Here is a 17,500-nt window from a genome sequence, read left to right as displayed (position 1 = left end):
AGTAACTCAGTTACCGTTACTGTGGTGCGTTACTCCGTTATTTTTATATAGTATTTATATATACAGCGAGGCGAACAGTGACTGAGAATTGTACTTAAGTACAGTACTTGAGTAAATGTACTTATTTACTTTACACCAGTCTGTGGAGATGCGCTGTGAGCGGCTTTGCAAGCTCTCGCTCTTTCTTTCTCTCTCTCTTAACAGTGTGTGTGTGTGTTTCTGGGACTAGGAATACCACGATAACGCAATGGTGACTATGAACCACGTACACAAACCCGTTGGAGGCTGCTTTTCCCAAGCTGAAATCTGCACTTAAACTGCAAGGCTTCTTGGCTGTGTTGTTGAACACATACACAGCTTAACGTCGGGAAAGTTACACGACTCACTCGCCCAGGTGGTGTCAATAATAGGCTACTAATCACCGTAATCGTAACAAAATTCAGAATCACAGCGCTGCCTGTTTCGGATTCCGCACGTTATTAAAAGTATATTAATTCATTTGTTCGTATATTTATTAACTGCTACTGCAGTCCCTGCGGTACATGAAAACTCCTGTTACAGTCAAGGATCACCTTCAACCTGGTGTTTGCACTTTCTCCATTTACGGTCCGTACATCTATATAAACGTTCAGATTTCAAATATAAAGTGCTTACCCCATGGCCACGGATGTTACAATTATGCACGGGACTCTCAAAAGTACCTGTATATTCTGTATTGTTCAATGAAAAGCATTTTAATCCGATCAGTGGCCATTTTCTCATAACGTATTGGAGTGCAATACACCTACCAACCGATAGGGTCACTCAGTTGAAAGCATATGGAGAAAATGGCCACCGATCAGATTAAAATGCTTTTTTTTTAACAATACGGATGATACAGGTACTTCTGAGAGCCCGTATATACATGTAACATCCGTGGCCATGGGATAAGCACTTTATATTTGAAATATGAACGTTTATGTAGATGTACGGGCCATAAATGGAGAAAGTGCAAACACCAGGTTGAAGTTCATCCATGACGGTCGTGACAGTCGACCGTCGTGTATCCATGGCTATTACTCCCTCTAACATTTCCCATGTTTTTAGTTTATTAAAATAATGTCATGCACATTTGTCCAGTTCATAGCCTACTACAGGCCTTTTGCTACAGGCAGATTTAGAAGAGATTTTGAAGCTCTTGCTCCTGAAATGATCGATTATTTTTAAGGGGAAAAGCCATCATTTAACATGCAAGTCAATGGGTGAGAAGCAGAGATTGCCAGGCGCAAATGGTAGTGTAGGTAATTAATGTATTTGTGCAAGATGACCCTGCTACTGTATATAAAATGTGTATATTACTCGTTCATCATGGTTCATGTTCAAATAGCTCAATCCAAAATATAATGCTGTAGGCCTAAGTGTTAGGCTGTATTTACGCACCTGCTTGTAATTAATGCTTAAACATAATTATGACCGGTATTTTTTTGTCAGATGTCTGATAAATTTGAATCATTCCGGCGCAACCCCTGGTATAGACCACATTGCTTAGCAGAGTTCAGTGATGCAAATGCATGTCAAGTTGATCAACAGATTGTATTATTCTCCAATGCAATAACAGTACTGAAATGAAGGCTATAAGGGCAATAATGGGAGCCCTTTTTTTTTAAGTAACTAAAAAGTTACTTTTCACAGTAACACATTACCTTTTGGTGTAAGTAACTAGTAAAGTAACTCAGTTACTTTTAAATGAAGTAACTAGTAATGGTAACTAGTTACTGGTTTTCAGTAACTAGCACAACACTGCTTATGACTGCAAGCCAAATAACCACTTTGAATGCTATTTAGCACCACTTTTCTGTAGTGTAGAGGCTGACCTCACATTCTATCACATCTTGTGTGTTCTCCTGTAGACCGGGCAGAGAGGCCGGTGTACTTTTGTGTGACGCTGTATGATCAAGTAGGGCATTAATTTATGGAAAAAACACACAAAGATAAAACAAGGAGATAAGAGGTTTATGCCCGACAGTGGCAATATACTAATGTCGGTATGGGTGCAGTCACATGGGCCCAAAACTGAGCTAATGAATATTTATATTGCAGTGACACACACACACGCACGCACGCACGCACGCACGCACGCACGCACACGCACAATAAGCTGCTTTTTACAATCCTACATGACCAACAGCAAAGAAATGTAACACTGAACACAGAGCAAGGCAGAAGTCTCCATTAACAGGATATGCAGAGCACGGCTGCAACAGGAAGTGTTAACCACATGACAGGATGTGAGAACTGCCAACTACCATCTGCATGATCACAGTGACAGCGTCTTATCGTGTTAACATAGTTAATAGTTCCAGGAAAAATTTGGATGTATTGTGTGTGCTAACATAGACAGGTCAGTGAAAGTAAAGCCATGTAGATTATACACTGACCTTAGTCACACACATTACACACACACACACACACACACACACACACACACACACACACACACACACACACACACACACACACACACACACACACACACACACAGGAAGTCACTGTGCGTGGGAGTGTAGAGAACAGCACAATGAGAGGATGTGAGAGGATCACTATATTCATGAATAAAGCCAGTATTACATTGTATTGTCATTCATATAAACGTACCACATAGAATGGCATTCAGTGCCATTCCCACATGCATGGGAATGGCACATGTTATTTGCATACACAGGGGACAGACCCGATAGCTGACACACACACATCCAATAAGGCAATATAACACAATAAAACAAAAATACGGCCACACTCGTAACAGCGCAAGTCCAGTCAACCTTAAAGTGTCACGATATGTCAGAATAATGCGGTCAGTGGAAGAAAAAAAGAAAAAGATATGCTTCTCTTCTTTATTCATTCTAGCCATAAGTAAAGATATCTCCTAAACGAAAACCTGAATCATGAATTAAATCACATCTTCATGATTGGAATAAGTTTGGGTTTTAATTTAACCCCCGAGCAGAGCGCACTGCTAGTGGAGACACGCACACTCTGCTGTTTTTGCAAAATAAAGGAGTCCTGCCGTGGTCCGTTGCCGAGATTCATGACACCACGTTTATGAGAGATAGATAGCCTGTTGGCTGTCATCATATGAACGTTTATGGAGTGACTGATTAATGCGTAAACATTAATGGAGGCTGGTGTGTGGTTGGCTGGTTTGGTTACCTATATCTCCGATCTCCCGCTGTCAATGAAGATCACTTGCACTGGCTGGACACAGACGGCATTCGAGCGTCGGGTATATCCTGAAACGAGGTTCCACATAACTCCAGAAAGAAATTGCATACTGTAGGCTACCCAAGTTGGGAGACTTCACTCTCATGTCATAAAAATATTCCAGCGCAGTATTCCCCAAAATCCTCTTGCATATGTATGCGCTCATCTTAACACAGAGCCAGTAAAGCACTGTTTAAATGGCTGAATGATTAAGCATCTAACTTGTAACATTGTAAATATGTTATATTGCTTTTTAATTACTTGTACACTTCGAAATATCCTGCCAATTTCGTATGACACATCGTCGCTGTATGCCTTTACAGAATATATTTTTTTCACATGTATATATTATTTATTAGTTTTAGAGCAATACATTTTTGGAGTGAATACATATGTTTAGATGCCTGTCAGATGGTCAGACAATGCTGCTACGCATGTCTAAGATGGAACAAGTGTAGACAAATCCTACACGTCCTCAGACAAATTGTCATTGTCAGACAAATAATAGTTTTAGGCTTCATAAACACACATTTTACAGGGGCCAGGGCAGATAAGACAAATAACTTAAAGAGCTGGTGCCATGTTTTTGCACTTTTTCAGTTTTTCATGTGTCTATGAGGTTGATAGAACTTCATTAAGCCCCCCGGTGGTGTTTTTATGGTGTTTTATGTCTTCTCTGACTATTTGGAGTTTCTTCCTGGAGGCTGAAACCTTGAGGGTCAAACGTGCCAATAGAGAAACAGTGCTTTAGTGACATCACAAAGCCATACCCTCCCCCTCATTATCATAACACAACAGGTGTGGGCATGAGGAGGAGGAGGGACTAGGACAGGTGGGTGGTGCTAAGGTGGTGGAGGAGGTGCTAAGGTGAGAACCAGGTATACTTAATGAACTGGAGGCGTGTCCACATAAAAACAACATTTTAACACTTACTGTACACTTTTTTTTGTTGAAAAAAATCCTTACATAATAATAAAACCTTATGATCAGGTTTTAGGGTTGAAAAATATCATGGCACCCCATCTTTAAATAGACACAAAAACACAATGACTGACATATTTAAGTTCATATTCATATTATTCGTTTTTTAATCAATAGTGGAAGTAGCCGATCTACAAACTCAGGGGTTGACACTAACACCTGCCCGTCTGCCCGGGGCAGGTAAATAAAATGGTAGGGCAGGTGAAGTTTGCTATCTGGTTGCCCCACGGGCAGGTGCACATTCTGTCTCTCCAGCTCTTTATTAAACAGAAAATGCCTTTTCGGGTCAGGATACCAATTTTATCGAATCAGGACAGAGAACTCAGACAGGATACAGATTAAACAAGTGAAATTGGAAGTGATGACACAAAGAAATGAGCATGTAAAATTGGAACTGGAACATTATAAAAATGAAGCTGATAAATGGGTACTCTCTCCTCGGTGTCACCTTTGACAGTACCTTCAGCTTTAATAAACACTAGCCCATACCCGGTCGGCCCAAGACACCAAGACACCAAGACGGACAGACAGAGGTTACTCCAATTATATAGTAGGATATTAGCTCCGTTGTTAAAAGCAGTTTTTTCCAATTACGCCTGAAAGCGAAAGTTAAACCCTATCTTCCACCTAAACAACTGGAGATGGCAATCCATGCTTTTATATCTTCTAGATTAGACTATTGCAACTCCCTACTCTCCGGTATCGATCAGTCCTCACTCAGGTGCCTGCAGCTGGTGCAAAATGCGGCTGCTCGCCTCCTCACTGGTACAAAAAAGCGAGAGCACATAACCCCAGTTTTAGCAGCCCTGCACTGGCTCCCTGTCAATTTTAGAATAGATTTTAAGCTTCTTTTATTCACCTACAAATCTCTGCACGGCCTGGCCCCTTTATACCTGTCTGAACTTTTGGAGCCCTATATTCCAGAGAGAGCGCTGAGGTCAGCCAACCAGTTGCTCTTAGAGGTTCCCATAACCGGGCTGAGGAGTAGGGGTGACCGCGCCTTTGCTGCTGCTGCTCCCAGGCTCTGGAACAGCTTGCCCTTCTATATTAGAAGTGCCAATTCTATTGAGGCTTTTAAATCCCTTCTTAAAACACACTTTTATTCCTTAGCTTTTAATCACATTTAAGTTCATGTCTTGATCTCTTGTTGTATGTGATGTGTGACTTTGTTGTTGTCACACTCACATACTTTCCTGTTTGATGTGTTTTGTCTCACCATGTACAGCACTTTGGTCAGTTTCGATTGTTGTAAATGTGTATTTTCTGTCTATCAAAGAGTTGGAGAGACAGAGAGGCCCCTGTTACTGAACAAACACTCTACAGCAATGAATACTATCAGAATATAGAGCTTTAACCCATAACAAAACCCTTTTTGTTTTAACCAAAAAATATCACTTACCCTACCTTCAACCCATAGTCATATTCATAGTTATTTAGATATTTGGCATACATATATATTGAGGTATGACATTTGTTATCGTGCAGCCCCATAATTCGCAAGTAGAAAGTAAAAAATAAGTGTTTAATTGAACAGTAATTCAAATTTAACCTATCATTTTATAAAGGACGATTTACTTTTCGGGCAAGTGGGCAAGACCTGTGGGCAAGTAGAAAATGACCTGTACTTGCCCGACGGGCAAGTGCCTCTGAGACCTTAGTGTCAACCCCTGAAACTTACAGTGCAATGGGCTATATCCACTTATTTTTTTTTAAATGTATGAACATTCTTTCAACATGGAAGCAATTATGCAAGGGATAATTGACCACACGGTGGTCATTGTTGAGAAATAAACCCAGACAGAATGATTAATCCCAGAGGTGAAGCCAAGGGGTTTAATGAAGGGGTTTATTTCTCGACAATGACCGCCACGCCGTCAAATATCCCATTTATTACACGGCTACTTAACACATCCACCGCCAGAGGTTAATCTCATAATGTACTCACCAGTGCCAAGGTGTTTTTGTTGTTTTTTTGTTTTTTTCATGTCGCCATAGATCTTGTTAAAATCCTTAAGATTGAGCCGTGAACGGTCTGTTTACATCCGCGAGATCTCCCTGTATCTCCCAGTGAAGATCGCGTGTCAAACGGGGCATCCATGTTGTAGTTAGAGCGGATTACGTTAAACAGTGAAATGCGAGGAGAAAAAACTACAGGAAGAGAATTGAGTTTCAGTTTCGTCTGTAGAATGGGAGCGGGCGTGATCGTCGAAACCGGATCCCACATAATTCTATTTCCTGTCATCAAACCGGAAACGGAAGTGGATCAAAAAAATTCCGAAAGTGCACCCGGACCGCGCATGCGCGAAAAGACCGCAGCCCGTAGGACTACGGGCTCGGCGCTTAACCGTTGGATTTAACGGCCCGTAGAACTACGGGCCCGGCGGTAAAGGTGTTAATAAATGAATTGACCGAAAAGTAACAACAAAACAAAGTATTTCCTTGCTTACGGTAATACATTTATGCCAGGTGCGGCCGTCCGTTCAGCGCCACACGGTCGCCTCGAAAAACAACAGGAAGTGTTGCTTAAATAAAATACATTTTTGGTTACTGATACTGTCTATTTCACGCTTCAAATATTTTCAAAAACGTTCTTGAGAGCAATGTTTAGCTGTAAATGACATTGGGCCCGATTCACTGAGCTGGTCGTAAATAACGTGTAAATAAAGTTACTAAAGAAGGGTGTATTTTCTCTTTTTTTTAACTGACGTGCAATTCACAAACGGGTGTGTAAATCCCTCAAATGTGCGGATCACAGGTGTATGTCATGATGAATCCAGGCAGCTGCCAGCTGATTGTAAAATCTCAAGCCTGTTCCCGAGAAGTTCATTTGCATTGTTCCACGCCCTCCCTCCCGAAACAGCAGCAGTCCATTGCAGTTTATACAGTGCGAGGCCTAAGCAAAGACAAAATACGAAAGATAAGACTGGGGCAAAATAACCGTTTTACTAAATATAAACACACTTGAAGGCAACACTAAGGAACAACACCTAAACTGACAAGAAGCTGTAGCAGGCTATATGTACCCTTACTGTAAAGGGACCTGGCAGCTCTCCCTCAGGCTACCTGTGGGTCAATCCAAGTCTAACTGACAGTCGTCACCTGCAGGCTCCTTCTTATAGGCAGTGGTGGACAGAAACAGAGTAAATGTACTTTATAGTACTCAAGTTGAGTACTATACTTAAGTACGTATTCTGAGGATCTGTACTTTACTTGAGTATACGTTTTGTTAGATACTTATTACTCTTACTTGAGTACATCTTCAAGACAAATATTTTACTTTTACTCAAGTACATTTCTAGAAAGGCTGTAAAGTAGCCTACTGAGCACTTTTAGGTTGGCTGTTTCTTTTTTCATTTTAGGGAAGGCCACACTGCTCTCACACTAGCCGTGTTTCTGGCTTCCCCCTCCGCTCGGCTCTTTGTTACATCTTGTATGGGTGTGTATAGGAGTAAAAGTATTAAGTTCTGGTTCCTCAGTCATTTCTATGTTTGTATAGGTGTTTCTGCAGGCTTTGTATAACATAGTGGTTCTACAAGCAAGCACATCAGTGCATGCAGTGCAGGTGGTTTAACAAGAGTTACAAAGTCATTCATTGTGAAAACAATACAGCAAAACAAATAAGAAATGTAACTCTACTTTTACTTTTTCTTGCACTTTAAGTATTTTTAAAAGCATTTACTGTAAAAAAAATAATAATGCCATGAGATCTACTTAAAGAGGCACTATGTAACTTTTTTGTTAGTTAATAAAATGACATTTTGGCCAATCTGTATGGTAGAGTATGTTAATACAATATAACTTATACAATTGGGGGGGTTATATTTTGTGTGTCCTACCTAGACTCAGGATCTGACATGAATTTTGACCAGATGTGTTAGTATAGGTTGTTTGTGTGGAGACAAAGCAAGCCGACGTGTCTCTGTGCCATCTGGTTTTGACAGGGTGATGTTCGCCGTTGTGCATGTCGGCGTCATCTTGTTTTGTCAAGGTGAAGTTAACGGTTGTGTGTGTGGGTACATATGAAAATGCAGATACCAGCTTCTTCTTTGTGTCCACATCATGTGGACACAAAGAAGGCTGTAGATCATGTCTAGACTAGCACTGAGAAATGACAGATATTGAAACCTTCAACCTAACCACATGCCTTGCAAACAACACCTGCCTCTCTGCAACCACCATCTCTGCAGGCATGGATGCCGATTTATGTTGGGTGGGTAGGGTACTCAACAACAAGTCACACACACATCAACCAAGTTTTAATCCCTTAATCAGAAATGCCTGATGAAAGTCAGTTGGAAACATGGGCCTCATGCAGCAACCGTTCTCCCGTTCTCCCAGGCACCCACAGGATTGGCGGCAATGTCTGCAGGTCTCTGCACAAACAAACACTGAACAGAGAGAATGTTCTGTTTTCTAGTCAACTGTATGCATGCAGAATGAGCATGTAAGGTATTGTGTCATATCACCAGATGTTACTTAATCTGGTGAAAATATACGTGTAATCACTGTAATTAAAACCCCCTTCATGACAGTTACCCTATGCATGTAATTTATTTATTTTATTTTATTTGAACAGAGGGCCTCAGTTTAAAGTTAACTCCATGTCCAAATCTTTGAAGCTGAATATTATTGTATCTTGACAAAAAGGTCAAAGTTGATGGCCTTGGATCTGAGAATGTGTACCAAATAGATTTTCTTCAAAGTACATTAAGAACTGGAATATAATTAATGTGATCTGAGTGCAGCTTTGTCAGCGATGTGTCACTCATGTGTGACTCCTGTTATTTCCTCATGAGAAAAAAATAATCTTTTGAGGCACTGGGGTTCACGCTGGTCCCGAGGAAGACTAAGCTAGAAACTCCCATCATGATAACTTAATTCGACTATGCAGATGACATTGCCCGAGTCTCAGACACAGCAGAGAATGTAAGGGAACTACTACTGGCAGTAGAATGGAGTGCAGGAAGATCTGCCTCAAGCTCTATGCCAAGAAAACAAAAGTATCGGTATTTAACACAGAGGACATCATTGCCACTGCCAACGGGACAGTGCTCGAGGTAGTCGAGGACTTCAGAGGACTTTTACTTGTACTTTAAGTATTTTTAAAAGCATGTATACTTTTGAATACTTAAGTAGGGGAGATAGGAGACAAAAGTAACACTTTTTGTATTTGCCTTCATAATTCACAGACTACTTGAAATATCCTAGTCATCTTTTGCTATAAGAAACATATATATGTGCCCTAATTAATAATACAATTTTTAAGCTTTCACTAATAAGGACAAGACCAAAATATTAATTTTAATGCAATGAGTCACAGTGTTACAACTGCCCCCGTGACGGGGGCAGTTGTAACAGTGGTTGGGGGCAATTGTAACACTGTAAAAATAAGTCATATTAACACACTTTATGTCAAATAAATACACATCACTAAGTAATATGTATTTTTTATAATTTAACATTTTTACTTACGAATGTTTTATATACATAATTACAATTATTGTGTATTTTTCTTCAAATTATTTTATTTTTCAATTTAGTTTTTTCAAATGTATGTCTATTTTTTATTTAAATGTATTTTTACTTTGAAATGTAGTGACATTTAGTGAAATATGTTCATTTACTAACATAAAAGTATGTAATCCCAGACAAAAAATCTGCTTGCATTGAAAACACATCGTTACAATTGATCCCGGTCACTGTGTTACAATTGCCCCCGATGGGGCAACCATGATAAAATCCCATATTCTATCTAGAAACACCTATACTAGCATAGGCTGCTGATGTTAATTTGTGACCAATAACAAAGAGATACAATTGATCTAAGTTTAAATTAGCTGACATCTTATCTTTAGACAGCAGAAGGAAAATACCGTACACTCAAAAATCTAAGTTTACACCTCAAAATCAGTTTTTTATTGAAAACTTCTGCTGAGATGAAATGATCATTCGATCCTTCCATAGGCAGAGAGAGGACCCTACTGAGCATGTGCACAAGAAGTCTCACTCCTCTAGCTTGTTTCTAATTAGAATTATTGAGTGTGTTACTTTTGCCCCTTGTTACTTTTGTCCCCGTTCTCCCCTATATTTAAAAGCAATTACTTTTTTTACTCTTACTTGATTAACCTTTTGACTGAGCTACTTTTACTTATAGTGGAGTAAATTTGACCAGGATCTGTACTCTTACTCAAGTACTGGGGTTGAGTACTTCGTCCACCTCTGCTTATAGGGAGTGAGAAATACCAAAAACACAGAACAGCAATTGGCAATTAAATGAACTCATAACAAGCTAGCAACAGGCCTATGAGTTAACTACACAATTACTGAAGGTTTTACCGTCAACTTGACATTAATTTCCGGGCGGCAATTCTTTCACAAACTCTTTTAAAATAAGCTTGCATGAAACAAACACCCCTCCCCCTCTACAGCAAGGGTTCCCAAACATTTCAGGCTGTGACCCCCCAAAATAATCATATTTTAACTGGGGACCCCCCATCCTGACAAGCATTTGGAATTGTAGGAGTTGAGGCATTAAATTTTGTTTGACTCAGTTCCACAGTCAGATAAATGTAAAAATAGACGAACAATCAATTCAACTTAAATTCAACTTAATTCAACTTAAATTCAATAAAAATACATTTTCTCTGGCTAATATAAGCTGTATATGACATTATACATTATAATTGCACCCTATGACTAATATTTAAAATTAAAAACACCTTAACTATTATAATTGGGGGTCGTCACTTCATGCCGCGCTGCGAGATTCTACATTTTTAAACATTTTTGAAAAATATCGAAAATGTTTGGACATTTCAGATGTTCTCATCTGGGGATCCCAGGCTGTCACAAAACATTTTCAGATGGGGGTCCATGGCCATATAAATTGGGCTGTCCTTGACATGAAAATAAATTGAGAACTACTAATTTAGAAGGCATTTGTAGAATCAGCCTCAGGTTCTGATGGGTTAAAAGGATCCCTGGCTAATAAGCCTTATATCCCTTAATACATTATAACTGCCCCATGTAACTAGATTTTTTTATTAAAAACACCTTAAATATTGTATTTATTTTAGAGTGTCCCGTCACAAGTTGATGATGTCATTTGTCCATGTGTGGTCCAGCCCTATGGAATTAAGGAATGCATGTGCTAATAAAAAACAACTTTATTCTTCATACGGTTAATATGAGCATCAAAGCAATATTTTAAATAGTTTTTATTAACACATGCATTCCATAAATTCCATATTGGATACTGCTACTCCAATCCTGCTGATTGCAAGGTGTCAAAAGTTCTGTAGAGCAGTGGTTTCCAAACTGGGGGTCGGGATCCCCAGAGGGATCCCCAAATTATTTTGGAAATATTGTACAAATGGCCGATCTACAAGCTCATAACGCCTTGCAAGGTGTTGCAGTTCAGCTAAATGTAATGCCCAGGTTAGCTAAATGTAATGCCTCAACTCCTACAATTCTGTAGAGGAGGAGGGGTGTTTGTTTCATGCAAGCTTATTTTAAAAGAGTTTGTGTATGAATTGTCACCCGGGAATCCGTGTCAAGTTCATGGTAAAACCTTCAGTAATTGTGTAGTTAACTCATACATGTAGGCCTGGTGTTAGCTTGTTATGAGTTAATTTAATTGCCAAATTACTGTTCTGTGTTTTTGGTATGTCTCACTCCCTATAAGAAGGAGCCTGCAGGTGACGAGTGTCAGTTAGACTTGGGTTGACGCCAAGGTATTGTAACAGCCTGAGGGAGAGCTGCCAGGTCCCTTTACAGTAAGGGTATATATAGCCTGCTACAGCTTCTCGTCAGTTTAGGTGTTGTTAGTGTTGCCTTCAAGTGTGTTCATATCTAGTAAACGGTTATTTTGGCCCAGTCTTATCTTTAATTTTTGTTGTCTTTGCTGAGGCCTTGTACTGTATTATAAACTGCACTGGACTGCTGCTGTTTCGGAAGGTGAGTAAAACCCCAAAAAGTGAATTATTGGATTCTCTAAGTCTATTTTTTGCAGCCTTGACCATCCGGCCAACCTTTACATTCTTCCTTGGCCTACTGGGAGATCTTGTGTGTATTGTGTTTCTCTGTAAGGACAGATCTACCGATGGGCCAACACTGATCCTCTGTATGGTTCATTAGAGGTTGTCCACTGGTTTGTCAGCTTAGTTCAGGCACCTGTAATAGTTCTATAGCACTATTTGACAACGGTGCTATATGGCACCTTTAAGATAGGTGCTATAGCAAAAAAAGAGCTTCACTTATGAATGCAAGCCAAATAACGACTTTTAATGCTATTTAGCAGTAACACCACTTTGGCACCACAACTGAGCTAATGAATATTGATGATAGCAGTGACTCAAACACACACACACACACACACACACACACACACACACACACACACACACACACACACACACACACACACACGCGCGCGCGCGCAGCGCGCGCACGCACGCACGCACGCACGCACGCACGCACGCACGCACGCACGCACGCACGCACGCACGCACGCACGCACGCACGCACGCACGCACACACGCACGCACGCACACACGCACGCACGCACACACCCGCACACACACACACACACACACACACACACACACACACACACACACACACACACACACACACACACACATTCCACCCTGTCAGGAGAAACACAGCGACCCATATAAGCTGCCTTTTACAATTATGACCAGAGAAAAGTTAAAGAAGTCTATCACTCATCTAGAAAGTCAATATAGTCACACAGCTGATAATGAAAAATTATTGGGCATTTAAGGTTTTTATGCATGCACAAAACAACGATATGTCTATACCAGCCGGGAAAATGAAAAATGACTCCAATGACCACCATTGATTTTTTTTCTCAGCGTATATGATTTACAACAATATTATCCTAACACCCAATAATGTACTTACTGTACATAATAACTTAAATATTATAAATCAAAATATCACGAGCCACGTTGGCCGGCTGCCTTGCTCCACGATATTATTATAATTATTGGTAGCCTATATTATTTAATATTAAATAAAGTAAACACCAAATTACAATACAAACATTTTCAACCATTAAAATATTTAAAGTTTTTTATGAGCATACACTGACTGGCGATTGTGGTGAAACAATTCAGTGTTTTTTTTGACAACCAGGCCAGCTGCCTTCCTGCGCTGCACCTCTCAATAAATACAAACACACACACACACACACACACACACACACACACACACACACACACACACACACACACACACACACACACACACACACAAACACGCACACACACACACAGGGTCTGTTTCCTGATATGCGCTTCGTCTCACCACGGTGCATTGCGTCAGAGCCGATCTGCAAGCTCACGACGTGTCTCATTGTGGTCTTGTATATCGCATAATGTTATCCGCTGGACACTATCACACCCAACGAAAAATAAACCAGGTTGGCATGGCACAGACTCAGAGGGTCTTCCCTTACAACATTTAGCAAAATCAATGGATTTAAGAACTATGAAGGGTGCACATTGTGCGACCAACATGAAAGGTAGAGCATAATAATAATGATCAGCATTGACCATAATATCGCAGCAGCAGCTACAATGAAGATAACAGCGAGCCAAGCCGCCATCCTCCAATATACTGTGTAGGCTACTCATATCGCAGCACAAAAGTTGTGCAACATGTCTCAAAATGACAGCATTCACAATTCATTGCAATGTTGCTACTATCTGTGCATTTTACATTGTAAAAGCCTCCGACTTTAGAAACCGATGTGGATATAATTAATTATCTACTGTACAAGCACACACTGACACTGTCAATAACATGGTCACATGGAGAGAACATTCTGGAAAGTGATGGAAGAACACAGGCACCCCAAATGACACCATGCATTGTGTGCACTGTTCCTGCGTCTGTCCATAGTTTCATAAAGTATTGTTTAGCTATACTCGTCCATCATGCAGGGGTGTCACTTGCTAAAAAGAATATATCGCTACAGTAGTGTGTGTGTGTGTGTGTGTGTGTGTGTGTGTGTGTGTGTGTGTGTGTGTGTGTGTGTGTGTGTGTGTGTGTGTGTGTGTGTGTGTGCGCGCGCGTGCATCAGATTAGCGGGCTGTCGGCACAGCGGCCCCCTTCCCTTTTATCTGAACAGCCGCCGTCTTTCTCTCGGTCCCCCACTGTGCTGTTCCATACCGTAGCGATCCAGATAAATATCAAACATGTTTGAAAACGGTAGACTTCTACACAGAGGACAACACTGTGGATTGCTGCCCACATGATAAAAAAGTTTTGTGTTTCTATGTGTAGTATTTATTCCGTTTTATAAGAGTGAATCAACAGGGAATAGTTTATGACTCAGTCACACCCCATGTATTGCATATCCAAGGTAAGGCTGTCCTGGGCATGACGTTAAACTGCCCCGTTGTAACTACCATCGTCAATGTAGTAGGTGCAGTGGATGCATTTGCAATTTCTGTGGACTATGTAGCTTGCATACAAGAAGGCACTTCTCACCGGTGGAATCTACCAACAGCCGACGCTACCTGACGGCCCCTCCTTCCCGTGAACAGCTACCGGGAAGAGAGGCAATAGACCCGGCGGCCTTCCAGCGGTATGTCCGTCCGCTGTCGGAATAGCAACGGGTGGACCTCCAGGCCCATGAGAACAACTACAGAGGGCGCTTTAACCCATTGAGACCTGAAGCCGATTCTACATGTCTCCTAAATCTCAACAGTATTCTGAAAAACTTATGTTTCTATATCAGTGGCGCTCAATCTTTTTCATGTCAAGGACCCCCAAAATTATATGTATTTGGCCGTGGACCCCCATCAAAATATTTTGTTCCAAGGACCCCCAGAAGCAACGATTTGAGTTAAAAATGTTCGCTTTAAAAATATATATATTCAAAGATTTGCACACATTTTCACGATTTTTCAAAAATAGCAAATATACAAGCTCGTAGCGCGGCACTCGGTGCCGCGCTATGAGCTTGTATATCTGCTATTTTTTAATAGCCCAAAGTGTAAAATAATGCTTTTTAGCTCAAATCTAAAAATGACACAGTTCCAGGTCTTAATGGGTTAACACCAAGCAGCAGTGCAAGACTAAGCAGTTTGTTTCCTCTGGTGACTCAGCCAAGGACATTAAACCCACGGACTGGTTGTTGGAGGGTTTCGAACAACTTGGGATGCCCAAAGACGATGCAGATAGGCTGGCAAAGTATTGTGCCGTCTCTGCTGCCATATGTGACGGAGCCGCCGCTATACTTGGAGTGCTGAGTGTCATGCATGTTGTATGATGAGGACGTGTCCATGAGTTTGTGAATGTAACCTTTACTGCACCTAAAATATTTGTGTCCCTGTATGCTTTCCCTGTGTGTGGACATAAATACATTGTTAAACTGTGTGTGTGTGTGTGTGTGTGTGTGTGTGTGTGTGTGTGTGTGTGTGTGTGTGTGCGTGTGTGTGTGTGTGTGTGTGTGTGTGTGTGTGTGTGTGTGCGTGCGTGCGTGCGTGCGTGCGTGTGTGCGTGTGTGTTACTTTTTAGCGTCCCACATACATACATTTTAATATATGTTCAGTTATATTGTGTTGCACAGCTGTGCAGGGCAACGACACTCTCTTCGTGTCGTGTCTCTATGCCACAGCACAGCCATGTCAATAACCACCATATCACTTCCTCTCATGTCTTATTGCTTAAAGGTACATTACATTTATATTACATTATCACAGTGTCTGACTGTACAAAACATGTATAAAGATAGAAGCATTTAGAATGGATGATGTATTACCTGATCTGTTGGTTGTCTCTTATATTTCAAAGATACTGTCCAGGTCCATCTTCTACAAACTGTCCAGGCTGATGTCTGGAGCTTGTATTATTTTCCCTCAACCTTTGATCAAACAAAAATAAGAATATTTTAGCTCAAAGGTTCAATCTGTACTGTAGAACAAAGAGACACTGAAGAGGAAAATTACAACTGTTCTTACGAACGACGATCAAACAGGAACTAAAACTTTCAGATCACATGATCTTTGCTTCTAGTGTGTGTGTGTGTGTGTGTGTGTGTGTGTGTGTGTGTGTGTGTGTGTGTGTGTGTGTGTGTGTGTGTGTGTGTGTGTGTGTGTGTGTGTGTGTGTGTGTGTGTGTGTCAGAGATTAGTGTTGCCTTTTAGTTGTTGATATTTATTCATTTATTTTTAATTTTCTCCTCAATTTAGTGACCAATTACCTCTTCTGATTCGTTCCTCATATGCTGTCACTCTGAGGATGGTGGTGAAATTAATGTGGAATTAATGCAGACATTTTGACCAAGTGTTTTCAACACGCTGTGTTACTACTTACTTCTGAGGCATGAAGGCTCCCATTGTTGACTTAACTTTGCCAGTGCTTCAGCTTGCATATAATACAAAGAGAGAAAGAGAGGGGAGGCAGCTTTTGCGTTAACATATTGATTCATAGAGTATGACACTTCTGAAGGATTCAATTAAACAACAATAGATTTCTGTTATAGACAGTTATTGTGTTACAGATTATCTTAAAGAGGATTGCGTCATGAACCCTGGAGTTCCACTGGTTCTGGTCTCTGTCATCATCTCCAGGAGATGATATCAAAACACAAGACTTGAAAAGTGCACTCATCTGAGGGCAGGTCTTCCCCAGAACGGGTTGCCTACCCAGGGCCCGCAAACGTAGGAAGGCAGTCATTTGGCATGGTATGTGAGAAATTGGACGGATACATCTTTTTTTCTCTCTCTTTTTTTTCCTCTTTAGAGTAGCCAATTCTTTTTTTTTACCCCTTTTTCTTTCCAATTTAGTCGTTATGCCAATTAATTCCTCCCCACACACATGTCTGTGTTGTCACTGCTGTTGTATCCTACTGACTCACCTGCCAGTGAGGACGTAGAGACTTCGCCCTATTCCCCTCGCCCAACACTTCCCGCTGACAGGTGCCACCGCAGCCCGGGGCAATGACCAATATGACCCTCCTCGCCCGGCTTCCCTCCCCTGAACACGGGCCAATTGTGTTTGTGTAGACGCCCGACAAAACCGGATGCACCACGGTGGATTTAAACCCACAAACTCCGTGGTGGTGGGCAGGGACTTTACCGCTGCGCCACCTTTGCGCCGGACAGATACATCTTGATCACATGACTTAAGATAGAATGTGTACCAATTGTGTACAGAAGCAGAGCAAAACAATCCCCACGGGGCCTATATTGAGATTTTGAAAAAACAATTTGTTGATTGTACAACCTGTGGTTGAACAGGTAAAG

At 40.9% G+C, this 17,500-nt stretch overlaps 1 protein-coding gene across 7 annotated transcripts in view; it reads right to left on the bottom strand.

Annotated features, from left to right (window-relative positions):
- Positions 1-17,500, bottom strand: part of LOC308081247 (NACHT, LRR and PYD domains-containing protein 3-like) — a 57,302-nt gene that overhangs the window by 39,331 nt on the left and 471 nt on the right. For 6 of the 7 annotated variants that reach the window (XM_080457629.1, XM_080457632.1, XM_080457634.1 and 3 more), the window contains exon 1: positions 16,016-16,191. The gene's annotated coding sequence lies outside the window, so the exon portion shown is untranslated. Of the gene's footprint in view, positions 1-16,015; positions 16,192-16,568 lie in introns of those variants that run through there. The other variant, XM_080457630.1, reaches the window with a different exon arrangement.

This window comes from Gymnoscopelus braueri, assembly GCF_963280865.1.
Source record: "Gymnoscopelus braueri genome assembly, contig: SCAFFOLD_144, whole genome shotgun sequence".
Classification (NCBI taxonomy): domain Eukaryota; kingdom Metazoa; phylum Chordata; class Actinopteri; order Myctophiformes; family Myctophidae; genus Gymnoscopelus; species Gymnoscopelus braueri.
The sequence above is the reverse complement of the archived record's forward strand: the minus strand, read 5'-3'. Positions and strand labels throughout refer to the sequence as shown.